Here is a 7713-nt window from a genome sequence, read left to right on the forward strand (position 1 = left end):
AAGAAGAAGAAGAAGAAGAAGAAGAAGAAGAAGAAGAAGAAGAAGAAGAAGAAGAAGAAGAAGGATTAAACAACAACAAACAAGGAAAGAAGTCATTTCACAAATCAGGCCAGTATAGAAAAGGAAATTCACAGGCAGGATAGTTAATAGGCTGGAGTAATCCATCTTGGCTATCAAATATAGTCAAGAATCCATGAATATTGAAGTCTCTGACATTGACAACAGATCCCACCCCAGGTGTTTTCATCAGGAGTATAGGCATGCTTACACTAAAGCCAACAGAGGTAAAGGAACAAAAAGCCCTGGTAGGTTTAAAGTACTCAAAAAGTCCCCAAACAATTCCTAAAGACATAGTATATTGTAATGAATATAGTACATTCCATTAGTTCCTAAGCTCTCTATTGTTTTGAAAGCTGCTTAAAGGATACCCCAGTCACCAACCTGTTTCAATCATGAGATCTTCAGCCAAGGTGATCTTTCATGTGGTAATCAAATGGCAGCAAGTGCTTCTGGGTCTCACATTTGCTAAGCACTTGCAATCTTATTCCAGTGTGATACTTGTGGAGGATATAGCTAAGACTTTCCACTGAAGAATTTTCTACTTGGACTAGTGTTGCTTTGGTTTAAACTTTCTTGTTGTATCAAGTTTGGACATACAGATAAGCTTTCCCACACTTGCTGCACAAACGGGGCCTCTCAAGACTGTGAATTCCTTTGTTTAGTATAAGGGAATTTTTCTTAGTTAAGATTTTCTCATACTGGTCACGCCTATTGAATTTTCTTGCATTGGGCATTTCTTGTATATACTAACTGTAACATTACTGGTCAAACTGGTCAAAACATAGAGACATAGTAATGATTAGTGGACCTTTGCTATTGGATAATTCCTGAGCACATAAAAGGCAGGATAACCAGAACTGAGTAGACTGCCTCAGTCCATAATATAGAGCTGGCAAAATTGCACAAAACAACAGAGAGCTGGGAAATGTGATAACTTTTGAGGAAAGCTCTGCTCTGGTTTGAACGAGTCAGGGTGGAGTAACCCTAGGTTTTCATTTATTGATCAAATGCATTAATTGAAAAACAATAAGTGACTTCTGAAATTTATGGACCTGGAAGTTTCACATCAACTACAATCATTAGATTTAACAGTAAGTCCTATCTTTAAGTTAGATAAAAATTCATCTAACACCTAGTTCTCACAATGGATTATCTATTAAATTTCTACATCTTTATTTTACATTTTTATTTAAATTTATAAGTGTGATACTTTTGAGCATCCTGTTAGATATTCTTTGCACTGGGTAGTTTTTAGTTAACTTGACACAAGCTAGAGTTATCTGAGAGTAGGGAACTTCAGTTGACACAATATCTTCATATAATAGGGCTGTAGAATTTGTCTTAATAAGTGATTGATTTGGGAGGACCCTGTCCATCATTGGTGGTACCACTACTGGGCTGGCTGTAATGGAATTTATAAGAGTAAGCCAATAAGCAACACTTTTCTATGGCCTCTGAATCAGCTCCTGCCGCCTGGTACCTGCCATATTTGAGTGACTGTTCTGACTTATTTCTATTAAGAATGATGTGAAAGTTTGCTAAACCACCGACCAAAGAGTACACATGGAGCAACTAAGGCTCCAGCTACATTTGTAGCAGAGGATGGCCTTGTGAGAAATCAATAGGAGGAAAGGTCCTTGGCCTGTGAAGGCTCCATGCCCCAGTTGTAGGGGAATGCCAGGGCAGGGAGGTAGAAGTGAGTGGGTGTGTGGGGAGTACCCTCATTGAAGCAGGGGGAAGGAAGATGGAATGGGAGTTTCAGGAGGGAAATAGGGAAAGGGGATAACATTTGAAATAAAATGTAAATAAATAAAATATGTAATAATAAAAAAAACCTCTTCCCCCCCCCCCCAATTTGTTTTTGGTCATGATTTTTTTTGTCACAGTGATAGAAACCCCAATAAGACACTTATCAATCATTTTATCCAGGAAATAAAATCTGGTTATATAAGTGTTCAGAAGAACAAAGTCACTACAAATACCACCACAATCATTATGTGGTATGATTAGATTCAAGGTACCATCTCAGCTTCCTTTTGCTAATATGAAAGTTAGATACCCTAATTAACAGAAGTATATCTTATTACTACTTGTATTTATCTTCGTCCTTTTCATCCTATACCAAAGAGATAGATCTGCTGCCAAAGAATACCACAAAATACATGTGTTTAGTAGCCTGACTAATTTACAGTGTTTCATAGTCTTTCTTTCACTCCATGGCATTATAAACAGATTTTGCAGCACTTGCTGTTACTAGTGGGTTCTAGCTTTGGTTTTAATATAAATTCATTTCTGTCCTTTCTTAATGAAAGAAGGAATAAAATTCCTAGCTCTAAGGTATAATACAAATGAAAAAATACTAAGAAAAATGCTGCATTTTACAAAAGGGACTAAACAATTTTTTGAACCTCTCATACCAGAGATGCTTCCAAAACGATGAGCATCTATATAGAATGTCTCAGCAATACCTGGGATAATAATAAGGTATAGATCAAGGAAATCAGGCATTCATGTGTTAAAAAATATTATAAAAGTAACTAGGAAGGTTTGGAGGAAAAAGAGTGGAAGGGTAGTTAAAGAAATAATTATTCACAAGAAGTTAAGGTAGGGACACTCATCTGTAAACTTATTAAATTTCTTTTTATCAATATATTGTGGATAATGTTATGTTCTGCTTTATTTTATTTTTATATGTCTAAGTGGGGAGTGCATGGATTTGGAGGGGCTTCTGGAAGGAGTTGGAGAAGAGAGCCTATAATCAGAATTTAGTATATCAGAAAAAAAAAGGTATAGTTTCATTAAAAACAGAGCTTGTGTCTATGTCAAGATGTCTTAATATACCAAGGTGCTCTAGTTGTTAGCTGTGATAAAACATGAATATCGGGATTCTTCAGTTGCTATGAAAGATCCCTCTGCTGTTTGCAAGCTTTGAAAGTAAGAAAAACTGTTCACAATGAGTCTGAATCATCCCCTTGTGGTGACCTTTAGGATAATCCTCTCAAGTCAGAAGCTGGCATTAAGCCTAAACAACTGAAGAAGACATTCTTCTTTCAAATGATGGGGTTCTATTTGTGAAAATTTCTACTGATGCATACATACTTCTTCACTCTAGGAGTACAATGAGTCATTTATTCATGAGACCCTGAAGATGCCTGGAAGAGCTACAAACAAGTGATCTAAAAATGAGACGACATAGGGGTTTCCTGGAAGGCTTTTGTTACAAATGATTATGATGTTCTATTGCATAATTTACTTCCTTCTAATGCATGATTAATGTATTCATTGCTACTCATAATTAGGAAATACCCGAAGGGGAAGAATTCATAAACAAATTTCTCCCTACCTGTCACTAATTGTCAAGTTCACACTAATAATTTCCAGGAACTAAACATTTTCTGGTTTCTCCTTTAATATTAAACTTATTAAGAATACTAGTTCATACTGGAGCTTAATCATTGTGAGCAGTATAACTATTTTGCATGTTTTCATTTTAATTATTTTTAATTAATTATTTTATTTACATCCAAAATGTTGCCCCCTCCACATCCCCCCTCCCAGAGTGCCTCACTCCATACCCCCTCCCCCTTGCCTCTGAAAGGCTGGTCCCCTTCTCCTCCCTACTCCCTAACCTCCCTCTTCCCTAGAGCATCAAGTCTTTACAGGATTAGGTACATCCTCTCCTGCTGAGGCCAGAGAAATGAATTTTCTGCCACATATGTGTCAGGGTATCTCTGACTAGCCCCCGAAAGCTCTTTTATTGGTAGCTTAGTCTCTGGGAGGTCCCACAAGTCCTGGATAGTTGACGCTCTCTACTCAGTGATTACTTGGTCAGGAAGAAGTATGGAAAGAAATTAAAGACTTTCTAGAATTCAGTGAAAATGAAGGCACAGCATACTCAAACTTATAGGACACAATGAAAGTGGTGTTTAGAGGAAAACTCATAGCACTAGTTGACGTTGGAGAGATCCTATACTAGCAACTTAACAGCACTGCTGAATGCTCTAGAACAAAATGAAGCAAACATAACCAAGAGGAATAGATGACAGGAAACAGTCAAACTCAGGGCAAAAATCAACCAATTATAAACAAGGAGAACGATACAAAGAATCAACAAAAGCAAAAGGTGGTTCCTTGAGAAAATCAACAAGGTAAGACAAACCCTTAGCCAAACTAAAGGGAAGGCACATACATAGTATTCAAATTCACAAAATCAGAAATAAAAAGGGAGACATAACAACAAAAACTGAGGAAATTAAAAAAAGTCATTAGATTTTTACTACAGAAGCCTAAACTTGACAAAACTAGAAAATTTAGATGAAATGAATAATTTTCTAGACAGATATCACATATCAAGTTAAACCAAGATCAGGAAAAGTATCTAAACAGTCCTGTAACCACTAAGGAAATACAAATAGTCAGTAAAAACATCCTAACCAATAAAAGCCCTGCACCAGATGGCTTTAGTCCAGAATTCTACCAGACCTTCAAAGAAGAGCTAATACCAATACTCCTCAAACTATTCCACAAAACAGAAACAGAAGGAACACTATCTAATTCATTCTACGAAGCCACAATTTGTCTCATACCTAAACCACACAAAGACTCAACAAAGAAAAAGAACTTCAGACCAATTTCACTTATGAATATTGATGCAAAAATACTCAACAAAATTCTTGCAAGCAGTATAACTCTTATAGATTATCTCACCTTGAAGACTTCTTTCTAATGATACTATCTGTAGAATATCAGAGGAGGCCAGTCATGTGTCATTATTTAATGAATCAGGGCTTTTCTGAGAGAAGCATTTTAAATAATGTCCTCCTCTTTCCCTGTTTGTCATTTCCATCTAATATCACTGATGCTGCTGGTCCCTTTCTATGATACACACTATTAAAAGAATAAAATTCCATTAGCTTCCAACCTAGTCTCTAATGGAAACTTTATAAGGTTGGTCAAATTAGCTTTTATGAAATGACTTGAGCTCCTGCACTATTTTTACAAGAGCAGGTTGTATCCAGAAGAATCTTTCCAACATCTTTTTACAAAAAAACAACAAATCTTTACAATGTTATCATGTTCAGCAGTACAATATTGAAAACTATAATATGGTATAGAAGGAGCCTAGTCAGAATAGAATAAAACACTGACATACCTTTTGGTATGTAACAATCAAATCATATTAGGTTCTTCTGTGCAAGTGTCCAAAAAACTCAAACCAAGATAAAAAAGAATAATAACAAGAGAGAAATGCATTTCACAATTTGTGATGACAGGCAGGGTGAAACACATTTCACAATTTGTGTGTCTTTGGATTTTCAAAAGTCCATATGACCTGGCATGCTAGATGCAGAGTTTTGATTTATTTTTTCTTTAATGTTGTCAAACAAGAAAAAGAGGAACAGATAATGGCTATGGTTTTGACTACTTCAAAGCCTACACAGAACACACTAAGTATTGCAATATTTTTCAGAGGAAGAAACATCTCAGACTTACTACAAAAAAAAAAAAAGCCAAAACCAGATTGTATTTATTTATTTCTCAGAGCACTTAAATTTAGCACTGAACTCAATGATTTCACTCCAGAGACTCATCCTTCTTAAGTGAGACACAGAGTCAAAATGGAAAATGTAAAGAACTGGGGTAATTCATTGGTAGCTGAGTTTTGACCAGAATGAATATGTTGGTTCAATATATCTAGCATTACCTGAATCTCCATCGGAGGCCTGTTTTTCTATACCTCATATTTCAGAATTTTCTAGGGGAGTTACATCATGGAAAGCTCTAGCCCTGAACACTAGCTAAAATTTTTGAAAGAATGAACTTTTCTCATGTATGTGATGCATTGGGATAATTCCATACCATAGGAGGAGGAGGTGGGCATGAAAGCATAATAGGACTAGGGAGAAGGAGAGGAGGTGCCAGGAGGAGGACAGAAGGGGAAAGGGGATATAAAAGCCAAGAAACTTCAAATTAGAAACAGATCAGAAGTTTCATTTTGAAAGGTAAATCCAAGACTCTGTGAAAATGTCTGTTTAGCACACTATAACTTTCTTTCCATTGCAAATAGAAGCTTGAATTTCTTTTGAAAATAAGCTATTTCTCAGCTCCTTCTCCATTGTTAAAGATTATTTTTAGAGATCAGCAGGCTATTTTTAAAGCAAGCTTTATATTATTTTCTACAAACTAATATGGGATAATACAGATAAGATTTCATTTCATATTCTTTTGAGGCAAAAGTAGATATATTCATGTTTTTTCTGCTTTATTCCCCCAGTATACAGTAAATATATCAGATAAAATAAAAATACATTAACATGCAAAAGCTTTTTTTGCAGTTGAAGTTATGATTTGTGCTATTTGGTAAGAAAAGTTCATATAGGGACCAGATAATAAATATTAAGGGACTGAGCTATGTGACATTTAAAAGTAAAAGCCTTGGTGACTCTTGAATCTAACAAATCAGATAATTTCCTAAAAGTATATGACTGGACGTATTCTTCCTTCTCTGAGCTTCAGATGGTCAACATATCCAGAGTGAGTTCTGTATCATAGGGGAAGAACTTGTTCTCTCATTGAAGAAAATGTCACAGTAGGTTATATAAGGAGAGTTTACAGTGAGAGTCAGTGTCTGAGAAATTTTATTTCAGCAGGGTGTTGGCCCTGTTGGATGATTTCCGAGGAGAAATAAAACTACAGAAATAGATAAAAACAGAGTGAATGGCTTAAGGAAGCATAATCTAGCAACTTCCTGAATTTTCTTAAAAAGATGTGTAACTAGCTTCAACTTCTGTGAAATCACAATGCCCAAGGAATGAAGGAAAACCCTTGATTAGAGTCCTGAGTGATCCTTCAGGTCCTCTGAGTCTCAGGTACACAACAAAAAGCAAGCCAGAATCTGTCATAGGAAGTTAATTTTATTTACCTTGTTCTTATAATGTGAGACTTATACTGTACTTACTTCTTAAGGGAAATTTGGGTGTTTTTCCAAATATATTTTTAAACTCTCACAACAAATTTCAAGGAAATCTTATAGAAAATATTGCAGTCTCTACAAGATTTATGTAAAAGCTAAGTAATACAGTACATTTCAAAGAAATAATATATATTTCTATATCAACAAGCTATCTGTATCTGGTAATGCTTTTGAAAAGAGAAGGAAAGAAGCAAAATGTATTCCTTCCAGGCCTCAAGCAAATTATATATATTTTTGATCAAGTATTTACTCTGTACTGACACTAAAGGAAAAAAAAAGCTTACCTACAGAATGTGCAGTCTACGTGAAGAAACACTAAATAACTGAATTAGATTTATAGCATTGGTAATAATATACCTATTACTTGGTCCTACTTTTGTACTTACGCTGATATGGAGATGATGGGGTTGGGGAAGAAAATAACATAGCCTTCTTTTTTCCATTATCAGTAGTATAAGAATGAACTTTCTGGACATAATAAAACTGATGACATGTATTCAATCAGATTATTTTCAATAGTCATTTGTTGAGACTTCCTGAATATTTGCTACCAGCAGAGATTTGAGGAAATAAAATAAAAATTAAGCAAGTAGCTTTCCATAGAATTCTCAGTGATAATAATCTATTAGAATGATAAGAAGTAAAATATCAGGTTTTCAACATTGTGAAAAAAAATATGG

The sequence above is a fragment of the Grammomys surdaster genome, unplaced genomic scaffold (assembly GCF_004785775.1).
Source record: "Grammomys surdaster isolate TR1022 unplaced genomic scaffold, NIH_TR_1.0 195, whole genome shotgun sequence".
Classification (NCBI taxonomy): domain Eukaryota; kingdom Metazoa; phylum Chordata; class Mammalia; order Rodentia; family Muridae; genus Grammomys; species Grammomys surdaster.